The sequence below is a fragment of the Mus musculus genome, chromosome 1 (genome assembly GCF_000001635.26).
Source record: "Mus musculus strain C57BL/6J chromosome 1, GRCm38.p6 C57BL/6J".
Taxonomy (NCBI): Eukaryota; Metazoa; Chordata; class Mammalia; order Rodentia; family Muridae; genus Mus; species Mus musculus.
In genome coordinates this window covers 30,630,013-30,655,735 of record NC_000067.6, presented here as the reverse complement: position 1 = coordinate 30,655,735, position 25,723 = coordinate 30,630,013, and the positions used below count along the sequence as shown (strand labels likewise).

At 39.3% G+C, this 25,723-nt stretch overlaps 1 long non-coding RNA gene and 1 pseudogene across 1 annotated transcript in view; both read left to right on the top strand.

Annotated features, from left to right (window-relative positions):
* Positions 1–22,098, top strand: part of Gm39615 — a 66,865-nt gene extending 44,767 nt beyond the window's left edge. Inside the window, exons 2-3 of the long non-coding RNA XR_865312.1 lie at positions 5,070–5,181; positions 21,681–22,098. This is a non-coding gene — a long non-coding RNA (predicted gene, 39615). The remainder of the gene's footprint in view (positions 1–5,069; positions 5,182–21,680) is intronic.
* Gm46086 lies at positions 13,420–13,692 on the top strand (annotated as a pseudogene).
* Positions 22,099–25,723: the final 3,625 nt, after the last annotated feature.

Genomic DNA, 25,723 nt, shown 5'->3' with positions numbered 1-25,723 from the left:
CTGATGATATTGTTTTTCTTCTAGAAAATTCATTACACCTCATTTTACCTCATAGCACATCATCTATCCTGTAGTTCAAGCAAAGCAAAAATGGATGCTGTTCTCCGCTTCACCCTTTCCATGCCTTTCCTAGAAATTCAGTGAACTTCTGAATTTCCAGGAGAGAGTACAAATTCACCTGATTCCTTTTATCTTTCTTACTGGAGCATAGTTGGAGTTCATTAAGAAAATGTTTTACTACAGGAGAGAGAAGGGTAAGGGACAATGAAGCCAGAAAAGGGGGCTTAAGAAAGGGCAGCTTTAAACTTTATATGCCCCAGTACAGGGGAACGCCAGGGCTAAAAAGGGGGAGTGGGTGGGTAGGGGAGTGGGGGGGGTGGGTATGGGGGACTTTTGGGATAGCATTGGAAATGTAAATGAGCTAAATACCTAATAAAAATGGGAAAAAAAGAAAGGGCAGCTTTATGAAAACAAGCTAGATGTCCCTCAACTGAAGAGTAGATACAAAAAATGTACATTTACACATTTACCGCTCAGCTGTTAAAAATGACTTTATGAAATTTGTGAGCAAATGGTTGGAACTAGAAAAAAAAATCATTGTGTGTGATGTAACCCAGACTCAGAAAGACAAACATGGTATGTACTAACTTATAAGGGAATATTAGCTGTTAAGTAAAGGATAATCATGCTACAATCTATAGACACAGAGAGGCTAAGTAACAAGAAGGGCTCTAGGGGGCATGTATAGATCTTTCTGGGAAGGGGAAAATGAATAGACTTCAAGGTAGACTTGGGGCAGTGGGGATAGGAACAAGAGGGACTCGGTGAGGGAGGGTGAGATGGAAGGAGGAAAGACAACTGGTATGGGGGCATTGGGAAGCAATATGGAAAAGCAGTGCCATGGAAACTTCTTGGAACCTATGAGCGTGACCCTAGTGAGGACTTGTAGTAATGGAGGATACAGAGCCTGAAATGGCTGTCTTGTGTAACCAGGAAAAGCTTCCAGTGGTGGGAACTAGACATGAACCCAGTCACAAAACTTTTGATGCATACCCTGTCCTACCTGTAAGACGTTCTGGGGTAACGATGGCACAGAATCAGACACAACTGCCCCCCCTCCCCCAAAAAAAGTCAGTAAAATGACTTGCATACTCATAGATTTCATAGATTGGTGCCTAGCCTAATCACCATCAAAGAGGCTTTTCTTGGCAGTTGATGGAAGCAAACATACAGTCCCACAGTCAAACATTAGGAGCCCTGTAGAAGAAGGGGAGGAAGGATTGTAGGAACCAGAGGGGTTGAGGACAACAGGAGAACACAGTCCACAGAACCAATTAAGCAAGGCTCACAGGGGCTCACAGAGCCTGAAGTGGCTATCCCGCAGCCTGCATGGGTGTGCACTCTGCCCTTGCATACATGCTGTGGTGGTTTAGTTTTTAAGATTTTTACTGAACTCCTAACAGTGAGAGCAGAGGTGTCTCTTACTCTTTGGACCCTTTTCCTCTTACTGGGTTCCCTCATCCAGTCTTGATACGAGGGCTTATGCCTAATCTTATTGCATACTGTTATGCCATATGCAGTTGAAATTTCTTGGAGGTCTGCTCTTCCCTGAAAGGAACTGGAGGGACAGTAGACCTGGGGAAGAGGGGAGGTGGAGGGGGGGACTGAGAGGAGTAGATGGAAGGGAGGCTGCAGTTGGGATGTATTGTGTGAATTTTAACAAAAGATAGTTTTATGTATTCAAGGCAAGGAGAATGAAGAATTATTTTGTTGTTTTGTTTTTCTCTGAGCCTCAGAAATGAGGACTGAACTGAGGGTCTCGCCTTTTGCTAGGCAAGCACTCTATCACTGAATGCTCCCAATGGCATGTTGTTGAAAAATTCTTAGGAAAGACTCGCCTCATCCAGTTATTTCTTCCTCCACAGCCATCACCTTTACCAGAAGCATATTCATCTTTCATCAGATATATGGTAATTTTCTAAATTCTGTTCTCTCGGCTGCAGTAACAGTGGTGTAAACACAACAGACTTTCTTGAGTCCTTCAGTTACTCTTTAGAGGCCCCTAGTGGCTCCCAAAGACATCTTGCTATATGTGTTTTATAAAACATGCCCATATTTCCAAGTCTATTATTATCTAGGTATTGTGAGAACATACTCTATATTCTTCTTTGCTAAAGACTTTATCATTATTATTGTTATTATTTATTATTATTCTTAAATCTTTTCTTACAGTCCAGTCATTATCCCCTTCTGGCTCACCCTCCGACTGTTCTTCATCCCATTTCTCCTACCCCCCTCCATCCATCCTTAATTTCTTCTGTTGAGATACGGTGGTCCTCAGGTGGGAAGTCTTTGGTAGTTGATTAGGAGAATAAACCCTAAGGAGTAACATTAGCCCCCTAATGAAGAAGACCCCAGAGAGCTAGCTGCTTATGAAAGATAAACCTATCGTCATCAGAGCTGAATCTGCAGGCACTGCCTCCTGCACTTTCCACTGGTCAAGCCATTGAGAAGTTTCTGTCGTTCATAAGCCACACAAGACTGTGATGCTCAGATGCCTACACGCAACGCTCAGCGGCTTTTCAGTCTTCCAAATACTCATCTTCTGTATTTCCTTGGACTCTTCCAGGTCTTGAAACTCCCCCTGCAAAGTCCCTTCCCTTTGCTCACTGTTGCATGTTCCTTACTCTTTAGGTTCCAACACAAATAACTTCCCTTCTGAGACCTGAGACCTTGACCACTCCTTTCAAACAATGGCATTTTCTCTAGTTTATATTTGTCATTTACTCTTTCATAATTTTCCTCAGAAGTTTAAAATCATGTCTGAAACAATGTTTTTGGTTCATTTATTTCAATAATGGGGTACACTCCGTGAGGTCAGGATTCTTGCAATGCTTGTAAAGCGCCATGCTTCTACTGCTTTTTCATTATTATTATTATTTATTATTATTATTATTGTTAAATCTTTTCTTACAGTCCAGTCATTATCCCCCTCCTGGCCGACCCTCCAACTGTTCTTCATCCCATTCCTCCTAACCCCCCTCCATCCACCAGACCTCCCCACTCCTTGGGGCCTCAAGTCTTTCAAGAGTTTCTAATGCTTTTTTTTTTTCCATTTTTTTTAGGTATTTAGCTCATTTACATTTCCAATGCTATACCAAAAGTCCCCCATACCCAACCCCACCCCCACTCCCCTACCCACCCACTCCCCCTTTTTGGCCCTGGCGTTCCCCTGTACTGGGGCATATAAAGTTTGCAAGTCCAATGGGCCTCTCTTTGCAGTGATGGCCGACTAGGCCATCTTTTGATACATATGCAGCTAGAGACAAGAGCTCCGGGGTACTGCTTAGTTCATATTGTTGTTCCACCTATAGGGTTGCTGGATGTGGAAACTTTGCAGGACATCGTCATCTTGAAAAGTCCTCTGCACACACACTTGCAGGGGAGTCTTCTTACTCGCATCCAGGGAAACAAGCCTAAGAAACTGCGTTTTCTTTCCACAATCCATAAAGACGCTGTGTCTTTAGATACCTAACAGGAGCAGGCGGTGAGGTAAACAACTGAGTTTCTTTGTGTGAATACCTGGAGATGGTCTCATAAATCTTCATTTCTTATTCCAGACCATCGATTTTATCTTTCAAGAAGAAAGCAAAACCGATGAGTCATCTCTTAGTAATCAAATTTATGGCAGCCAATTGCATTTTTCAATAGCTTTTATCTAATTGGGACGAGGATGTCTAAGAAACATAAAGCTTTTATGGGGAAGGACGAGACTTTAATTCATGCCACCTCATGATTCTCTGTCTGTTCATCAAAGTGACACCACTGACTTCTAATACAACCGTGCCACACAGACAATGGCATTTTTAGGATGATACTTTAGGCTTTCACCCTTTAACTCATTCTCTTCTTAGTTACGCATCAAATCCCTTACCTCAATTCTTTTCAAAGACAAATACACTCAAAACATTAGCACCTGTCACAGATTCTTCCTTATTCTATTTTCAACTTTATTATCTATTTAATTAACTGATTCCTTTTCATTATTATTGGATATTTTATTTATTTACATTTCAAATCTACTTATTTTTTAATTGAAATTTTTTTCATAAAATATATTCTGATCATGCTTTCTCCCCCTCTACTCCTCCCAGATCATCCCTGTCTACCCAACTCTTCTCTCCTCTTTTCTTCCTTCCTTCCTTCCTTCCTTCCTTCCTTCCTTCCTTCCTTCCTTCCTTCCTTCTTTCTTTTTGTCTTTCTTTCAAAACAAATACACACACACACACACACACACACACACACACACACACACCAACCCCCCAAACAAATAGGGAAACCAAAGTATACAAGCAAAGGACCAGTGAGGCATGTGTGTGTGTTGTTTTGTATGTTTTAGTCTTTTTAAAATTCATATTTTGTTTGCTGTTTGTTCACTTGAGTGTGTGTGTGTGTGTGAGAGAGAGAGAGAGAGAGAGAGAGAGAGAGAGAGAGAGAGAGAGAGGAATATGGAGTTGGGTGGGTGAAGGGTTGGATGGATCTGTGAGGAATTCAGAAATTCAGGAGGGGAACAATGATTAGAATATATTGTATAAAATTTTTTCAATAAAATAAAAAGATATATAAAAATGCTCCATCAAACAAAATATAAAACATCTACAAAAATACCATTGAGGTTGTTTTGTGTATCCCAGTTACTCCTGGGCCTGAACTTACATGAAGTGTTGTTTTATACCCGGTGAGACTCAATTGAAACAAATCTAATTCTTCCTTTGTAAGCTAGCTTCAACTTTATATTTGTCACATTGGGATACAGTTCCTGGCTTTTAAATGTGCCATTCTGGGATTGCTGTGTTTGTTTAATTTTATATGACTGAGGTAATGCTGTGTGCTCAAGTCGGTAGGATTTTTCTAAAAATTTGTACCAAAAGCCACTACTACTGTTACCTAGGGAAGAAGTTTGTTTTCAACTTTTATGATAAATATTAGATGAAACAGGGCATTGAATTGATACTTTTTGAAAGATAAATTTTTATTATGTTTTATTTGTGCATGTCACCTGTGTGCAGCTTCCATTGAGGCAGGAAGGTGCCATTGAATCTTCAGGAGTTGGAGTTGCAGTCATTTGAGAGTCACCTTATGTGATTGTTGAGATGTGATCTCAGATCATCTGGAAGAGCAGTAAGTACTCTGAACCTCATTATGAACTACTTTTGTTACTTTTGAGTCTATCTGCAGATGCTGAGTTCTGAAAATCAAAGTTAACATTAAGTTATTAGTTTTCTTCTTAAAGTAACAGTATATTACATATCTTGTTAGTTTTCTTCAATTTAGCCTTTCTACATTCTCATCATAAATAAAACCATAATGGCTCTATCAAGTGATGCTTTTCTTCCCTTTTCTGATTCTTGTGCTATAACTTTTGAGTATTTCTGATTTGAGCACTTTACATTGAAGGCAGATTAAGGGCATTGTAAATAGTCTGAAGCCATGGATGCTATTTTTGGATATCTATTTTTATTTTGATTCATCTCATCTCTTGCTTCACTCTGGGTGCCTTTTCAGGCCGTCATTAAATATGTGTGCTGCTGCCTCAATAAAGTGCTTCAGATGTCTATTAGGAAAAGTCATCTTAGGCTCAAAGCTCAGAGGAGAATTTTAAGCTGCTGATAGCTCTCTATATTGAGGGCAATGTCCTCTAAGAGCGGAACTTGTGGCAATTCTGAAAAAAGGCACAGTGGGGAGCTCTAATGACTATATAACTCTCTGACTTAAAATATGGCTTGGTGGCCCCAGGCTGCGAGAGTCTATGAAAGCAGAACTTAGGAAAAATTCTCCTCTCACCTGCCAGGGAGGCACTCTCAGGAGGGGGAATTGCCTTCGAGTCAGCTATTTCTGCCTTCTCTGCATCTACTCCCCCCTTTAAAGTAACAGTGGCTTCAGCTCTATGTGTGGACCTGAACTTGGAGATGTGAAGCCAGCTTTGCCTGGGAGGAGCAGACATTACTCTTGTAGTCACTTCGAGTGGGACAGGGCTGATGTGTGGACAGGTCAGGCTGAGTGACATGGGAGTACAACATCTACTATAACTCTCAGGATATATATTGCAGCTTAGTCTTTCTATATGTTCATCATAAATAAAACATAGTTCCTCTGCCAAGTGATGTTTTTCTACCCTCTTTTGATTCTTGTGCTATAACTTTTGAGTATTTCTGATTTGAGTATATATATATATATATGTGTGTGTGTGTGTGTGTGTGTGTGTGTGTGTGTGTGTGTGTATTTATATACATATATGCATGTGAGTATGGGACTTATAAAATGGAAAGTGTTAAGGTCATCTGCCAATCAGAGGAGTAAGCCTAGCTAAGGGTGCATAATAGTAACTTGTAAGGGTGTAGAAGCAACTGGGAGGGAGAAATAACTGAAGAAATTATGTGGTTAGCCATTTAGCCATCATCCTGCAGTTGTGTGAGCTAATATATTTGTCAACCTTTTTCTTCTAGTGGCTTTTGAAGCAGGTCCTTTCCTTGTGGATCAAAGTCCTTTGAATTTGTGTTATGATTCTAATGCTAATAAATATTAATATCATGACTAATTTTTAGTAGTTTTGGCAGTGCTGGCAATTGAACTTAGGACCTTGAACTTATTAGGTAAATGCTATAATGTCATCTCCAGGCCCCTTTTAAGTCTTAAATAGAGTTTGTGCTGAGATATTTGCTTCTCATTGCATAATTTTCATGCAATAGTGAAGATCTTTCTTCTGTCTGGTCTTTTTTGTTGTTACCTTATATTACAAATTGGTTATGAAATGTCTCTTACAAAGGTTTATGTGTTGACAGATTAGCCCCCCAGCAAGTGAAGCCATCAAGAGGCAATTGGATTACCAGGGTACTTACTTTATCAATGGCTCATCCATAGATAAAATGGGCTCTCAGTAGGGTGGGCCTGGTCAGAGGAAGTAGGTTACTGTGCTGTGACTTGAAGGGTCTGCCTTGTCTCTGGTTCCTTTCCATTTGTATTGTTGATTGGGCTGCTGTGGGCAGAGCTGTTTTCTCTGTACTCTCACAATCATGGCCTTTTAACTTGCCTCAGACCCAAAGCAATGGCACCATCAAACCAAGGGCCACTACACCATAGAGCCAAAATAAAGCCTTTCCTTTGTTCAAGTTGCTTTTATCATATGCTTTATCCCATCAGGGAACAGACTGAAACAGTTAGAATACATGTTTGAATATATGGTTGTCTAGGCTATTTTTCTTCCTTCTTATATTTTTATTTATTTTTTAACATGCTTGTAGGCTCTCCAGGATACAAGCCTGAAGCACAACCAAAATTAGAAAGAAGCCAGCATAATAATTCTCTATCTGGTTGAAAATTTGTTCATGCTAAGAGAATTTACCATTAGATGTTTTCATCTGTGTATTCTCTTATTTTCTTATATATTTTAATCATACTATAATAAAAATAATTTATGTGTAGGAAAGAATAATTTCTTCCATATAATGGGTAATAATCTTGGAAATGTGAAAGGATTTGCTTTTTAAAAATTTTCAATATTTAAAACTAATTCTTCCTTAGTTTTTAGTTTAGCGAGATGAATTATGGATAGCAGGTAAAGCTGACATTGATGGTTTTAAGGTTCTCAGACACTCAAATTTTATCTATAAGAACTCAAATGATATGTACTCACTGATAAGTGTATATTAGCCCAGAAACTTAGAATACCCAAGATACAATCTGCAAAACACATGAAACTGAAGAAGAACCAAGACCAAAATGTGGACACTTTGCCCCTTCTTAGAATTGGGAACAAAACACCCATGGAAGGAGTTACAGAGACAAAGTTTGGAGCTGAGACGAAAGGATGGACCATCTAGAGACTGCCATACCCGGGGATTCATCCCATAATCAGCCTCCAAACGCTGACACCATTGCATACACTAGCAAGATTTTGCTGAAAGGACCCAGATATAGCTGTCTCTTGTGAGGCTATGCTGGGGCCTGGCAAACACAGAAGTGGATGCTCACAGTCAGCTATTGGATGGATCACAGGACCCCCAATGGAGGAGCTAGAGAAAGTACCCAAGGAGCTAAAGGGATCTGCAATCCTATAGGTGGAACAACAATATGAACTAACCAGTACCCCCTGGAGCTCGTGTCTCTAGCTGCATATGAATCAGAAGATGGCCTAGTTGGCCATCATTGGAAAGAGAGGCCCATCGGTCTTGCAAATTTTATATGCCTCAGTACAGGGGAATGCCAGGGCCAAGAAGTGGGAGTGGGGGGGGTAGGGGAGTGGGGGAGAGGGTATGGGGGACTTTTGGGATAGCATTGGAAATGTAATTGAAGAAAATACCTTAAAAAAAGACAATTCAGTAAACGAGTAATATTCACCACAAAATTCATGGACACTTCATAGTATTTTCTGCCTAGTAGATATATAACTTCATAGGTTTTAAAAATTGGCAAAAAGCCAATGGTAAAAGCTGCTGGTATGTAAGTAGATACTGTGTAGGAGTCTTGATAGCTGGCTGGGTTATGGAAGAGATATACTAAGTTTTTAAAAGCATGACTGCACAAACAAGCTGGGCAGGTTTGATGAATAGACATGGCAAAATGAATGGGGAAAATCCCGCAAGACCTCAACCCCACTCAAAGAACTACAGGCAAGTAAAAAGTGCTAAGAATGAGAGTAATAGTCTACTCCAAGGAAGAACATACCAACTGGTTACCCCAAACCATGTGGTCAGCCATGAAAACATGTATACAACATTCTATAGATGGAGCAGGTTATACTTAGGAGTATGCATGTATACATATACATACATACATCTGTGTGCCACAGTAATCTTTGAAAAAAGGCCACTACTTTGAATGAGACAAGGAGTGGTATATGGGAGGGTTTCCAAGGTAGAAAGGGAAGGAAGAAATGTTGTAATTATAATTTCAAAACATTAAAAATATGCTAATGGAGAATACCTCATAAACAGAAGTCAAACCAATCTAGGATTGGTTCAGGATTGAACACCACAATCCTGTAGACTTTAAGAGATTTAAAATGCAGGAGAAATGCCTCAGTGTTTAATGCAAAGCCCTGAGTTGTATGAAATGATGCTCCACTGCTGCATCAAATCCCTCTTCCTCCTGTTGCTTTCATCAAGCACCGGAGTCGGTTATGTAGATTCACACACAAGTGACTGACTGTGCATCTGAACACCAGCAGGCACTAGGTAAAGTTGAGAAGGAAGTAGAATTCTAGAGGGAGCTGTCGAAGGGGAAGTCACCTTCTGTGGCACACCAATGGCATGGGCACAGCCCTTCTGTTGGGGGTTTGACATTGTACTAACCCTTGTTGCAGGGTGACTCTTCCACACTTGAGATTTTGCCAGGTGACGCCACTTCTATCCTTCCCTTTAAATTGCAATTGTTGTTCATTCCCAAATACTCCTCAGAGTGTCGTATATATCATGGATGGAGTTTTTCGATTCATTTATTCTTTCATTCATTCACTTTACATCCTGACTGCTGCCCCCTACCCCCTCTTGCTCCCCTCACACAGTCCCCCCATCCCCAACCCCCCTCTTCTCTGAGAGGGTGGGGTTCTCAGTCTAGAACATCAAGTCTCTGCAGGGCTACGCACATCCTCTCCAACTGAGGCCAGCCAAGGCACCCCTGTTGGGGAATGGATTCCATAGACAGGAAACAGCTTTTAAGGACAGCTCTTGCTCCAGTTGCTGGGGGACCCATAGGAAGACCTTGTTGCACATCTGCTATATATGTAACAGGGGCCTCTGTCCAGTCCATGTATGCTCTTTGGTTGGTGGTTCAGTCTTTAAGAGTCCCCAAGGGTCCAGGTTATTTGACTCTATTGGTCTTCCTGTGGGGTTCCTATATCCCCCAGGGCTCCCAACCCTTCCTTCAACTCTTCCATAAGACTCTCCAACTCCATCCAATGTCCAATATTTGGCAGTAGGTCTCTGCATCTGGTTCAGTCACCTGCTGGGTAAAGCCTCTCAGAGGACAATTATGTTAGGCTCCCATCTGCAAGCAAAGCACAGTATCATTAATAGTGTCAGGGATTGGTGCTTGCCCTTGGGATGGGTCTCATGTTGAGCCAATTTTTGGTTAGCCATTCTCAGTCTCTGTTCCATCTTTGTTCCTGCATTTCTTGTAGACAAGACTAATTTTGGTTTGAGAGTTTAGTGGGTGGGTTTCTGTCCTTATCTCTCCACCCGGGGTTCAGCCTGGCTACAGGAGGTGGCCTCTTTTAGGTTTCCATAATACCACTGCTAGGAGTCTCAGGTAGTCACTCCAATAGAGTCCTGAGAACCTCCTCCATTCCAGGTCTTTGGTCCTAGAAATACTACCCATGCCCAATGCGACAAGGTACCGATTTCCATTCATTCTCATGGTTCTCTGGCCTTTTCTCCTGTCTCTTCCCATATTTGATCCTGAAAGCCCCATTCCTCTCCACATATCCTCCCCATCAGGTCGTTTCCCTCCATCTGCCTGCTATGACTATTTTATTCCCCCTTCTAAGTGAGATTCATAACTCCTTGCTTTTCTTTATTTCTTGTTTAGCTTCCCTGGGTTTGTAGAGTGTTGTGTGGGTATCCTGTACTTTTTGGTTGATATCCACATATATGTGTGTACATATCATGCATGTCCTTTTGGGGCTGAGTTACCCCACTCAGGATGATATTCTCTATTTATATCCATTTGCCTGCAAAATTCATGATGTCCTTGTTTTTAACAGCTGAGTAATATCCCATTGTGCAAATAAGCAACATTTTAGGTATCCATTCTTCATTTTAGGGGCATCTGGATTGTTTCCAGTTTCTGGCTATTATGAATAAAGTTGCTGTGAACATACTGGAGTATGTCCTCCTGGTATGTTAGAGCATCTTTGGGTATATACACAGAAGTGGTATAGCTAGATCTTCAGGTAGAACTATTCCCAATTTTCTGAGAAATCACCAGATTGATTTCTAGAATAGTTGTACTAGTTTTCAATTCCACCACCAGTGGAGGAGTGTTCTCCTTGCTCTACAATCTCACCATCATGTGCTGTCACTTGAGTTTTTGATCTTAGCCATTTTAATGGGTGAAAGATAGAATCTCAAGGTCCTTTTGATTTGTATTTACTTGATGACTAAGGATGTTGAACATTTCTTTAAGTATTTCTTGGCCATTCGTGATTCCTCTGTTTAGAGTTTTCTGTTTAGCTCTGTGCCCCATTTTAAAATTAGGTTGTTTGGTTTGTTGATTTCTAACATTTTTTGTTCTTTATATATTTTGAGTATTAGCCTTCTGTTAGATAAAGGGTTGGTGAAGATCTTTTTCCCAATCTGTAGGTTGTTGTTTTGTCCTATTGACAGTGCTGTTTGTCTTAAAGAAGCATGAGGTCCTATTTATCAGTGGTTGATCTTAGAGCCTGAACCATTGGTGTTTTTTTCAGGAAATTGTCTTCTATGCCAATGAGTTCAAGCTAGTGCCCACTTTGTCATCTATTAGAATTAGTGCATCTGGTTTTATGTTGGGGTCTTTGATCCACTTGGACTTGAGTTGTGTGCAAGGTGATAAATATGGGTCTATTTGCATTCTTCTACATGCACACCATCAGTTAGATCAGCACCATTTGTTGAAGATACTTTCTTTTTTACATTGTATAGTTTTGGCCTACATAAAGTTGTTAAGCATGCTTTTATCCTGCCATTAGGCACATAGAGGCAGATTAAACATAGGGTGTCAAAGACTGAAGTCATGAAGAGTCTGGACCCACCTGAGAGATGAGTGTTCTGAAGAGCTACCTAGCTTGGCAGTAGACATACGATTATCTATACTTGCCTTATAGTCTTTTAAGTAACATAAGAATGTTTTTGAAAGTAAATTAATCTCAGCTAAGAATTTTCTAAAGAAACTTTCAATAACTTTTATTTTCCATTATTATTCAAATATTTATTTTTTAGTTTTTATTTTTCTTATTGGGTATTTTCTTTATTTACATTTCAAATGTTATTCCCTTTCCTGGTTTTCTCCCAGAAACCACCTAACCCATCCCCCTCTGCTTCTATGAGGGTGTTCTCCCACCCACTCACTCACTCCTGCCTCCCCATCCAGACATTCCCCTTCACTGGGGGGCATTGAGCCTTCATAGGACCAAGGGCCTCTCCTCCCATTGATGCCAGACAAGGCCATTCTCTAATGCAGCTGGAGCCATGGGTCCCTCCACATATACTCTTTGGTTGGTGGTTTAGTCCCTGGAAGCTCTAGGGGGTTTCTGGTTGGCTGATATTGTTGTTATTCCTATGTGGTTGCAAACACTTTCAAATATTTCTAATGGTTACTTTTTAAAACTAAATTTATTTACCCCCTATACAACACAATATCAGCCCTTCCTCTCCTCCTAGTATAACCTCACTTAAATCCTCGTCTGATTCTCCCTTCCTGTTCTCTTTTGAGAAGGGGAAGCCCCATTCTGGGTTTTGAGCCCCCAATCCCCCTTCCCCCCTATGCATGTCAATCTGCTGTGGGACTAGGCACATCCTCTCCCACTGAGGCCAGACAAGGCTGTCCATTTAGGGACATGAGATCCATAGGCAAACAGGTAGGCTCAGGGACAGCTCCTGCTCCAGTTGTTTGGACCCCATGAAGATCAGAGATAGTTTCAAGATTATGTTTCTTTTAAGACTGTGGAACACCTGAATTTAAACATTTCTCCTATGTTTGTCTTGACATCTCATCAGGAAATCCAATTTATTAAAAAACTACCAAGTCTACTGTCATCTCTGTCACTTAAGGCACTTGGGTATCTTTCTATATCTTACAACAGAGTGAATTTTTCCCCAGTAAAAAGAATGTTTAAATTTGTTAGACTTTAGGACCATAAGTTGACTTTGTCAACAGTGATTGAAGCAACACCACCCCTATGATAGTTTGTATATGCTCAGCCCATGGAGTGGAACTATTAGAAAGTGTGGCCTTGTTGGAGTAGGTGTGTCACTATGGGCTTATACCCTTATCATAGATAGCTTCTTGGAAGCCAGTATTCTGCTTCAGCATTCAGTATTCAGCAGCCTTCAGATGAACTCTCAGCTCTTTCAGCACCATGCCTGCCTGGATGCTGTCATGTTCTTGCTTTGATGATGATGGACTGAACCTCTGAACATGTGAGCCAGCCTCAATTAAATATTGTCCTTATAGGAGTTGCCTTGGTCATGGTGTCTGTTCACAGCAGTAAAACCCTAACTAAGACAACCCCCTTCTACCTTGTCTACTTAACTACAACATTGCTGTGAATTTATTTGGTGCTGTTTTGTATAAACAATTATGTGGATATGTCTTCACATAAATACTTACTTTTTTTTTATTCAAGAAAGTATAAAATGTTATCCTTTGGGTTGCGGAGGCCTCAGGATGGCTTGGACCATGGAACCTCTGGCAAGGAAGATCTTTAAAGGAGTTTTAGCAGCTGAGCTTGTGGGTGTTGCTGGAGCTCACTTTTTGTTTAAAAAGATGAACTCCAGCCAAGATTTCAGACAAACAATGAGCAAGAAATTTCCCTTCATTTTGGAAGTTTATTACAAATCCATTGAACAGTCTGGAATGTATGGAGTTCGAGAGAAAGATCAGGAAAAATGGTTGACTAGCAAAAACTAAGGATTTGGTCCCTGATCAATGTTTATCTTTACAAGAAACCAACAGTATCGCCTCAGGCTTAATATTCCACAGCTGACTTGGATGGAGTTTGTAATATGTGAAACAAAATATAAATTGTAATTCATGTCTTATTCTTTGGACTTGAAAAGCTGATTATGTTTATTGTTTTATTAGTAAACTTTTATTTATGCTACTGAAAATAAAATGTCTATAAAAATCTAAAAAAATATTATCCTTCACAAGAACTACTAACTAACTAAATAGAAACTGCTTTACAAATTTCCCTTTAAGTAAGTGGTGAAACTTTTTAAAGTTCTTATTTTGGAGAATTTCAAACATGGGCACTGTATCTACATCACTCTAGCCCTTTCCTCTTCATCTTTGACTCCTCTCTCCCCTTCCCACACTCACAATCTAATCTGTAAGTATTATTGTCTCACACACACACACTGAGTCCATTTAGGTTTGCTCAAATTTACTTGAGTCCAAGACTGACCAGTTGGCACTGAACAACCTATGTAAGTATCCCACAGGGCAACTGGTTCACTTTCTCTCAATAAGCAATTACTCAGCCACCACTGACTTCCGGTACCTCTTCACTTGGGGTGGTGGTGGCGGTGGTAGTGGTGGAAATAACATTTAAAATGTTCCTTTATTTTATGTTTACGAGCATTTTGCCTGCATGTATATATATATGCAATGCATGTTTGCAGTGCCTATGGATCCAGAGGGCATGTCTGATCACACACAGTTGTGAGCCACCATGGGAACACTGAGAACCAAACCTCTGTAAGGGGAACAGCTGCTCTTAATCATGGAGCCACCTGTTTATCAGGAAAAGTTGGTGAACCCACCTGGAAATACTCCTCTGCAGTTTGTTTCCATGGAGTCTCCCGACAGCCTATGCACACAGGTATTCTTTCTGGCCCTCTGCATTTCTAATCTAGAAGGACTGAGTGAGGTTTGAAATTTAACATCTTAAAAAAAACCTTAGAGGTTTCCCTCATGTAGTCTACCCAGAACTAAAGTCACGGACCCAAGATATTTTTTTTCCCCTAGTGTAAAAATGTGACATATTAGCTGCCATTATGTTACGGCACTATGCAAGCACATTTTGAATTCCTCTCATGTGGGAATCTTTTACTTTTAATCAACATATTATTTTTTAAAAAAAAAAAAACCTATCAATGTAGGGCTAGCAAGAGGATTCAGTAGGTAAAGACACTTGCAGAGCAAGCGTGGTGATCCGAGTTTGATCCCTAGAGACCATAAAACAGTGAAAGGAAGTGACTGAGCCCACCAAAGTGTCCTGTGATTTCCATGTGCATACTGCTCTCCCATCACACACACAATTAATAAAGAAGATTTAAAAATCATATCTATAAAGGAAGGCACAAGTATTAGAGCCTTTTTATTTTCCCAGTGGAAGGTAAGGCGGTATACATGTCCATTACAATTAACCACAAAGGAGACTTATTTGAAAAAAACTACCATTTATCTAAACAGAAAGAGATATCTGTATATTTGACACTGTAATTGCTACCGGATATTTGATTGCAAGTGGACAATATGTTTAGAGAATCAAGTTATTAAGTTTCTCTGGGTATTACAATTATATTTAGAAAAAATTAGCCAGTTAAAAAAAAAAGGTGCTAAGCTTAAAAGGTTGCTCACTGTTTATGCTATACACCCAAATGCCCGAAAGGCTATTAGAACTAAAATCATTTCTGCATGTATTAGCTTAAAAAAATAAATAATTGTTCCTACACTTTTTGTATCTAGCACATCATTAGCGCGTTTCAAAGTCAGCCACCCACTGCGTTAAGAGAGGGGGATTCTCAGCAGGAAAGTGTGCAGATGAATCCTTGTGAATACATCTACAAATATTTCTTAAAAAATAAGGTTGCTGTTGATGGAATCAACTCATCTCTAGGTACAGGCTCTTCTATTTATAGCACCCCATCCAGGGCTTAGAAGGGAAGCGGACAAGATCAGTAGCTCCTTTGCTTCCAGTGGTACCTCAGTCTGTTTTCCCCGTATCTGGTAATTACAGGGCCTCCATCCCCTCCCCACAGAATCTTCCTTCTGATTCCTGAGCTCCTGTCAAAGGAGATGTCAGCTGCCTGGAAAGATTCAAAGCACTAGCATGGCAGACCATTCTTTTGTTTCCCACCCCCTGCTGTCTAAATGGTTGCTGCATCTTAGGGAATGCAGACCATGATGGCTGATACTTTTCACTGTTTCTTGCTGAAAGTTATCCAAGCATAAAAATAAAAAGAAAGAGAACGGGAAGACGAAATACCTTAAGTTAGCCTAGAAAGCGAACTCAGAGAAACCTTGTCTGCATTAACACACTGTGAACAGACAGGCCTGAAAAAAAGTTCTACTGAAGGATTTGTGGTTGTTATATGAAGCGATTCAACTGCACAATCTAACCAAGAGGCAAAAGCAATAACAAGAGCAACAATAACAGTTATGGGACATACGCGATAGAGCTGTGAAAGGGGAAATAATACACAAAACTGGAAATCCATAAGCAAAATAAATTATATCTCTTTTTATTCTGTGATCTGCTCAATTTTGTGAATGTTTCATGGAGAAAAATTATAATTCCACTGGCCTCTCTCCTTCCCTCCCTCCCTCTCTCTTCCTTCATTCCCCCCCCCCTCTATTTTAAAGTTAAGATTTACTTTATGAAAAAGCTTTCATTGGTGAGAAAAATCCGATTAGAATTTTCATCCCACATGGGTGTCCTCTCCCGGCCAACATGCCTTCTTTTACTTTTGCCTTCAGTTCTTATAAAACAGCCTCAAAAACATTGCTTCCAAGAAAGGAATTTTAGAAAAACGTCAAAGTCCAAAGGCTGAGCTAGCTGGGTAGAAAGTACAATACCTAAAGAGACTGAAAGCGATCTGTATGTCTGTCTGGTCTAAACACGCCACGCGCATGCTAGGAACAGAAACGGGCAGATACGGAACACATAATTGGCTGAGGTTGACTCAGTCAGTGGTGGGCCAAGAGCAAAATGGTGGAGTTTGGTACAAAGAATCGTGGGGCTTGGGAAGAACAGCACGGATGGAATTGATAGGGGGAAAAACAATCAATGCGCTGTTTGATGGAATGACTCTGTCCTTTCGGCGTTTAAATTGGCCTCTTCCTAATTAAAAAATATCTCAGGGTCTGAAGATTAGATTTTGTGTTCAAACAGCAATTTCATAATGGATTTTTATCACCGTGCTAAGTGCAGAATTAGCCGTTTTGAGTCTCTTGCACGGCAAGGGCACTTTGGTCAGGATTTAATATAGCAGAATCAGTAAGAGCCTTGCTTATGGAGTGCCAGAGCGCCCGGATAATTTCTTGTAAAGATAATGTGCTACTCGGAGGCTATTTAGGGCTGGAAGAGGTGGTATAAGATCTTAAAATGAGATTTTAACTGTTATTAAGAAGGAACAAGATTCTCTAAAAACATTTAGGTTAGGAAAGTACCTTCCGTCATTCCCTGGCCTTTGGCACTGCTCTGAGACATCCGGTTTTTACCTGGTCTTTACTCCAGTGCACTCACCTGTTGCCAGGAAAGAGAAACTAAGCATGTAATGTAGATGGTTGCTCTCTATGAGCATTAAGAGCTATTTACAAACTGCTGTGGGTGAAATCGTAATCCTTCAAACACAAGGAATAGGAAATAGCAACTCTCTAGAAAAGTACCCAAATCCACCACATTCTTTGTGACTATTGCCGCAGTCTCGTGTTAAATTTGCAGTAAAAATAATACGTTTTTGCAATTTCTGAATTATTTCACAGTTTCCTGCCCAATTTTAGGTGTGGGGAAAAGTAAAATAATAATAATAATAATAATAATAATAATAATAATAATAGCTTTTACCTCTAAACCCACTAATTCAGCAGGCTTGCCTTTAAAGGACAGCTGTGTCTGTCATTGAGAACACTGTAGACAACATTTAGAGTTATTCCAAATCCTCTTATAGAGAGCCAACAGTTAGGTGATTATTAATTAACTATTTAGTTAATTAATGTGTGTGTGCATGCACACACAATGCATAGCATTCATGTGAAGGTCAGAGAACAGCTTGAAGGAGTTGCTTCTCCCACAAGAGGGCTCTGTTGTTCTCTGTCTTTCTGAGTCATTCTCTATTTTTCTTTCTGACCCTGGAGCTAGGCCTTGAAAACACATAGTCTTTGTCAACAGGGAAGTTGCTATACTTTGTAATAAGGATGGACTTGGAGGAACACTGAAGAAGGAAGGAAAGGGTCTCTGGCCTGTCCTTGACGCTCCTCCCTTTCTTCTTCTTCTTGTTGAGTTAATAAGGACTTTCAAGGTGTTTACCTTCTTGGGTAATCCTTGTGTGGGTCCAGCACCTGTGTGAGCATCGGTCTTCCCAGTACAGTCGCATGTATTCGGTGGATGGATTCCCGAGGAGGTTCAGTTGCTTCAGTTCGCATTTCTCCAGTGAGTCCTGCTGCCAAAAGGGTAGTTTGAAATGTTTCATCTGTATACTGGGGAGAAGAATGCCAGCAAGTTCAGGGCCATATCTGAGAATGAGCCGCTGCTTTTTAAATGTGGTTTCTGGGGATCAAACTAAGATTTTTTTTTTTGGCTAGCGAGGTCGCCACTTTAGCAGCGAGCTATCGTTTTAGTGCCCTGGATAAGTACTTTTAATCTTCTAAGTGTCAATGTCATGTATGAGATCGGTATGAACTGGTTATTTTTCCCAAGGACAACTTGGTTAGCACCTTGATACGAAACTATCTCCACAGAGCAGAGCTCAGTGACTCCAAACCATGCAGCTCAGTTTTATGCATTTGTTGACAATAATTCATTAAAAACAAATCATCTAGAGTGAGGGCCAGAATGCACACTAAGAATAAACTGGGGGCATTTCTCAACAAACCAGGGGCATGGTCACTTTTCCACTGGGGTCACAGTTTTCCCTACAGGACAGATTTACCGTGTCTTTTTAAATATAAAGAGATCTTATCTTCAAGTAGAAAGTACATCGCTCTATCTCTTCTATAATTTGGAAACATTCCACTAGCGGTCATTTTTAGGTGTGTTTAGGGTGCAATCTTAATGTCATATTTGTGTTAAGCTGGTAAAACTGAGACACAAATCGTGGAGAACTGGAAACAGCGTTTCTGAAAAACATAACTACTGCTAATAAATCACTGCCTCCTGCCTTTGACACAATGTGCTTCCTCTCCCTACTACCTTTTTCATCCTGAAAGGGCTAATTTGAGTTTCAAATATAGGAGGTTGAAAGCAGCTTCAGGCTTTTTCAATTAAAAGTTTTAGTTTTTAACTTTCTCACTGGAAGAAAAGTAAGTCTTTTCTTGAACGTTGCTTGACACTACCCCTAAATGGATGTCGTCATTTCTCTGAAAACCACACACAGCGGCTGGTCCTCATCAAGTGTTTTTGCTGGAGGCAAGGGTCTCAGCTCTGTGACCTTATGGATGGGAAAGGACAGTTTTAAAAAAAACATTTATACCTGGTTAACACCTTTTTAGACACTCTATTAGATGTGACACTTTTCCTTTACGTTAAATGGATACAAGAAAAAAAAATCAGCCTGCTGATTTCAATTAGTTTCTATCCCCTCAATTTTGTTTCTTCTCAATTGCTCCATCAGATGGGCCAGATAAGATTTCGTTATTCAGGGGATCATTTTAAGCTTCTTTTTACTGCAGTTTGTTATTCTTAAAGCTCCAGTGATTCACTATAAAATGCATCTCCATCTGCAGGAAGCAATTCCTAAATTGCTTTACTCAACAAATCCAAAACTGCTATGCTCACTATAGCACAGAAATAGAAGTGCTTTGGAAAGGGATTACCTTTTGGGCTTGGAAAACCTGAGACAAGATACAGCACTGAGCCATCAGGCAGATCTCTGAATGCCAGAGTCAACTTTTTATTTTTGTATTCTTTTTTTTTCTTTTATTTCTTTGTAAGAGTCATTTGTTTTACTTCATGGATTTGAAGTTATTTTCTGGTTAAAATGTACTTTTTGATTATATATACATATATATGTGTATATATGTATATATAATCAAATATATATGTGTGTGTATATATATATGTATATATAATCAAAAAGTACATTTTAACCAGAAATATATATGTATGTGTGTGTGTGTATATATATATATATATATGTATATATATATATATGTGTGTGTGTGTGTGTGTGTGTATGCATACCCACACATACACATGCATGCTATGAACTGCAGTCTTTTTAGTTCAAACCGAGAATTTTATAAGCAGCTTAAAATTGTCTTTTAATGGACACATTTAAATATGGTTTGCTTAGACTGTGTTAAATGGTAAGTAGAATTAAATTTTGAATTCATTTCCTATAAACTTAATTCCTTGTCACCCCCAGACACATATATGCAAAATACTCATCTTCAGCTTAGAGACATTATTTCTACAAGATATATAGAATTTACTTGTTAGTTCAGTTGTTCTTTTAAAATCTTCATTAAATGGTAAAATGTGCAGGAGCCTATTGGGTTATCTTTGTTGTTTTAAAGTATACTTCAAGGGGAAAATGTGAGCAAGGAAAAGGAGTTGTTTGATGGTTTAATCACACATGGGAAGGCAGTGTTATCCTTGGGAATTAGTGAAGGTTGACTCTTCTACAGGAGTTTAACAGGCAAGACACAATTTATCTTAACACTGTCAGCAGTTTTCTTAACCCGATTTAGCCTTTTGCACTAGAAAGAAGAAACACACCAGGACTTTTAATTGAAAAGAACCTACAGCTACTTTCAACTTGTGATAGCTAAGATCGAATTATCTCTTCCTAAAAGGAACACAAAAAAGGCCCAATAACCTAGAAATTGTTCAAGAGTTGTTTATACTCTGAAGTGTTGTTAGTCAATGCCCCCCTCCATGGGAACCATTAAGTAGGTAGGTTACAGCATATACAGCAGACTATTTAAAGGAAACTTGTTACAAATAATTTTGCTCAAATCTTCAGTAATTGTCTTCATATAACTAGTTCTTGTAGGGCCTTCTAGAGGCATCATGGGGTCAAGGTACCTGACACTAGTCTGATGACTTGAGTTTCATCCCCAGGACCCACTGGGTAAGAAGAGAATTGACTTTCAAATATTTCTCAGAGATGCATCATTTGCTGAATGTAGAGCTGGCTCATTGTATTGTGCTGTGCTGAAATTCCCATGAGATGTTCCATAACCTCCATGGGGAGCAAAGGGGATGGTTCGCCATTGATTCTGCTGTACCCATGCCAGAGCCAGTCTGCTTTTTATCTCCATTCCTTTATCCACTCTCTTACTAAGGAAACATTTACTGGACTTCTTCCCTTGAGACAGAAACTGACCCAGCATAAAATGTGCTACAAAAGAGCACAGCCAAAGTTCTGTTTTAAGTGGGAAGGACTTTTGGGAACTAATAACTAAGTGGAATTGAAATGCAAAAGTGAAGTGAGGTGTGAACATTTCAAGCAAGGGCAACATACATGAAGAGCAAAATGAGAGGGGATCTGGTATAATCTAGGTTTAAGGTTCACCTTTTAATTTTCAGGGGAGTGCTTCTTGCAGACTAAGTCATAGGTGTCTCAAAGGTTCTATCAGAATAAGATCCCCGCCACAGGGATGCTAAGAACTCTCAAACTCACTGCCTCCGCTCTTCCTGTCCTACTATCACCCTATTCCACCCAGGGCTGGCTTCTTGGCATCACTGCCAATAAATTGCTAGAGCCCAAACCCATGCTACAACCGCTGCTTTGGGATATAGTGAACTATTTCATGCCTGCTTTCCATTTAGACCCTTTGTGCTTTGCCTGGAAGCCTTTTCTTCTGCATGGCTTTGCTTAGCTCAAACCTTCTCATCACTAAATACCAGCCTTCATCCGGCTCTCGAGAAGAGCCTTCCCACTAATCCATTGGTATTCTGGCCTGCTTATCCTTCATTACTGTCCTCTGTAAGAATGTTAACCAGCCACTTTTGAGCTAATCCTCTCACTTCTTCCTAGAATGGAAGCTGCAGAAGAACAGGACCCCCACCCTGCTGTGAAGAGCTGTGTGCTCAGGATTTGGATGCAACAAATGGCAGGAATTATTGCCCAACGATTATGTAATAAAGGAATAAGTTAAAGTGATGGGTCTTAATAAAAAATAATAAGAGAATAATAATGGTAGAATACTTTCTTTAAAATGTTGCAAATATGAAAGAAATTAACGTGAGATTTTCACCACAAGCCTGACTAAATAGAGATTAACACTGAGACAGGGAATGTAGCTTTCAAGGAAGGCCAGGAGCTCACTGGGCCCAATGAGTTGTCTATCTCAGTCACAGTGTGGTTACATGGGTTTATACTCACGCAAAAATTCACAGAATACTTGAGATCAATGAGCTTTCCTGTATTTAATTTTTAACTTAACTATTTTCTTAAAAAAAATAAAGACTTGATCTAGTTTGTATTAAATTTCAATAACTTTGTGAGTTGTAAGAATAAAAAGACTTATTCCAAATTTGATTGCCTATTGAATCTTATTTTTGAAATATTACCTAAGGATTATTTTGAATACATGTTTGCACTAAAGTTAGAAAACATGCCTTATTATAAAATAAGAATTAGTTGATATTGTGAAAATTATTGGAGAGGCATGGTTTTTCCTTCCTGAGTATATGTAATTGCTAAATAAGACTTTTGTTCGTGGGGATTAGATATTAATTTGAAATACTATATCAATCCTCACGGCAATAGTTATTCTGCTGAGACACACTACCCCAGCTATATGAAACATTTCCAGCTTTATTGGATTTGTACTTGCCTGTTCTTACTATTTGGGTATCATGCTAAATTACATGATCAAATTAGCACCTAATTTAAGTAGAGTTTCTAAATAGGAATCTAGTATCTTGTAATATCTTAATCAGGGACTGTATGTTTTATAAGGAGTAATTAAGCCTTTTTGTGCTGCAGTGGTAGTAATCTTATTCCATTAGATCCTGAAAGTTTAGGATTAATTCAACAGTGTTAGAAGAAATCTCAATTCTGGCCAAGCAGGCTGCTATTTCTGTGCATAATTTGAGAAGCTGGATGCTCTCCAGTCTAGAAATATATGCTGATTGTTTATAGCTTTCCATACGAATCTGTCTTCAGTGCTTGAAACATCTGAGGAGGGAAATTAAAAATTCTCCTTGTACATCAAGTACTGCTTCATTACCATCTTCTTGTTGTTTTTTTCTAGAAGAAAATTTTTTTTGATACATTGATGCCATTTATGTATTTATCCATGTATTCAAAGAAATAGTTCCAAGGTCCAGGGGATGCAATGTAGCTCAGAGGTAGACAACTTGCCTAGTATGTGAAAGATTTTGGGTTCAATTCCTAGCATCCTGACATGAGTTAGGCTGGCCTTTAGGGTAGGAAGACACAGAAACTATGTTGCTACCTTGCCAAGATATTAGTATAAAATAGAAGGTCTTAAAATTAGTTTTATATCAGAATGCCTATGGATAATTCAGGCCAGTTAAAGAAAGTTAGGGAATAGGAAGTGACATTTGCCTACAATCTTAAGATGGTGGTAATATATTTTTCATGGCTGGGCTTCTACTCATCCACCATGTTTCTGTCACAGGAGGCTAAACTTTTAGGTTGAATAGGTCTCTTCAACTTTTTTATAGGTTTTCTTTAGAAAGTCTTTGGTTAATTTCATACGTGATTACAGTGTCTTATCCACTCCTGTTTTTCCTTATAACTTTTCTAAGATTCTCCTACATTCCTCTTCCAATGTTGTCATCCCTTCTTATTCTTTCTTTTCTTCCTCTTTTCCTCTTCTCTTCTTCCTCTTCCTCCTCCTCTTCTTTTTCTTCAAACAATAACCCCTGAGTCTAACTGATGCTGCTTTTTTTTGTACACTGGTATTGGGCAAAACCCACTGGAACATGGGAAACTACCCCAGAATACAAACTCTCCTGTTAAAAGTAGCTATCAACTACCAGTACCTTCACAGTAAGCTGCAAGACCCTTTTTGCTCTGTGCTGAAATATTGACTAGCTTGGTTTTGCGTAGGTCTTATGCCAACAACCACATCTGCTATGAGTTCATGAGCACAATTACCTTGTTATGTTTAAAAGATATTATTTTGCAGCAATTATTTCTGACATTTGATTCTTACAGTCTTCTCACCCCTACTTCTTCAGTGTTCCCTGAGCCTTGGAGGTGCGGGCATGTGATAGCCCATTAAGTGGTTGAACATTCTCTAATCACTTATACTCTGTATTTTGACCAGTTGTGATTCTCCCTATATAGGAACTTTCTTGATGAAGGATGAAAGTAGGATATAAGGATAATTATTTAGAAGGTTTGATACTATCATTTTCTTTACTAGTAATATGAGTAGAACCTATAACCACCAAAGCCATGGTTTTTTGTCCAGTTTTACAGTACCAGGATACTCTCTTGTGGAATGGGCCTAATGTCCAGTTGGAAAGCTCTTGGCACTGCTCATGGCATTCACTCCACTCTTGCACAAACAGGCATATCTTGTTGGGCTAGTCATTATTGCACACGCATAGGCACACACATACACACACACACACACACACACACACACACACACAAACATACACTCATGCACACATGCACACTTAGGCAAAGGAACTGAATATATATTTCTCCAAAGAAGATATGTAAGTGGCCAGCTAACCTAGCAAAGGTATTTAATATCATTAATCAATATGGAAATGCCAATTAACAGTACAATGAATATAATTTCATATAATTTACAGCTGGGTAATAATGCTGTTTGATTTTCTTCCCCGGGAACTTCAGAACACCCTCTGGTACTGTGTGAGGTAGTCATCAGGATGTGTTTTTATTTGAGCACCAGATTTATTTCTCCATGTTTTGTGATCAAAATGTGTAGTCTCTTCAGCAGTAGGGTCTTACTATCATGTTCTGGGGAGTCACCAGTCAGAACAGCAATAGTCCATATTGTTTTTATGGTCTTTAGAACCCTCTGTGATGAACAACTCAACAGGGCTTTCTCCACACTTGGTACTGGGTTGTTTTGTTTGGGAACCTATGTTTCCTGAGAGGAACATTATCCCTCCATGTAGGAAAACCCTAGTTAAACTCATGCATGCATAGATGCATACATACATGTAATTTTAGGAAGCATGGAACAGTAGGTTTCCATATTGCTTTTTCAAGCATCCTTACTGTTATTTATTCTTCCTCCATCCCCTGGGCTACCTTGTCCTTCTACTTCCCTCCCAACTCAATCCTTTTTCCATTCTTCACTTTTCTCCAGGGATGTTCTTTGTATGTTATCTTACCTGCCTCCCTTAGTTCTATTTACAGACCCCTTTCCCATGGCCTCTTGTTTAATGACTTTTGTAGGTATTTCAAGTCAAACACAAATCTAAAGATTTGTACCTAGGAACCGCATATGAAAGAAAACGTGTGGTATTTGCATTTTTGGACCTGGTTTACCATGGTCAGTATAATATGTTCCAGTATCATTCATTCAGTTGCAAACTTGAGTGTTCTTTCCAGCTGAATGGAATTCAGCTGTTTATATATACCACATTTTTATTATTTGTTATTTAGTTAGTGGATATATAGTCTGACTCCATCTCCTAGCTCCTGTGACTAGAACAACAATTAATATGGGAGAGTAAGTTATTTCTGTAGCATGATATAAAGCTCTTCAATTGTATACTCTGTAGTGCTATAGTTGGGTCATATGATACAACTATTTCCAGCTTTCTCGTGACCCTCCACATTGATTTCTACTGTAGCTGCATCAGTTTCTCTTTGTAAAAGAAAATGTGAATAAAAACTCCCCTTCCCTAAATACATTCCAGCATCTGTTATTATTATTATTATTATTATTATTATTATTATTATTATTATTATTAGTATTAGTATTATTATTATTATGTTAAACTTCACCATTCTAATTAAAGTAAGATAAAAAAATTTCAAAGTAAGTAGCTTTAACTTGCATTTTCTTGATTGCTAAATTTATTGGACATTTTAATAATTATTTTAGTGCCTTATGT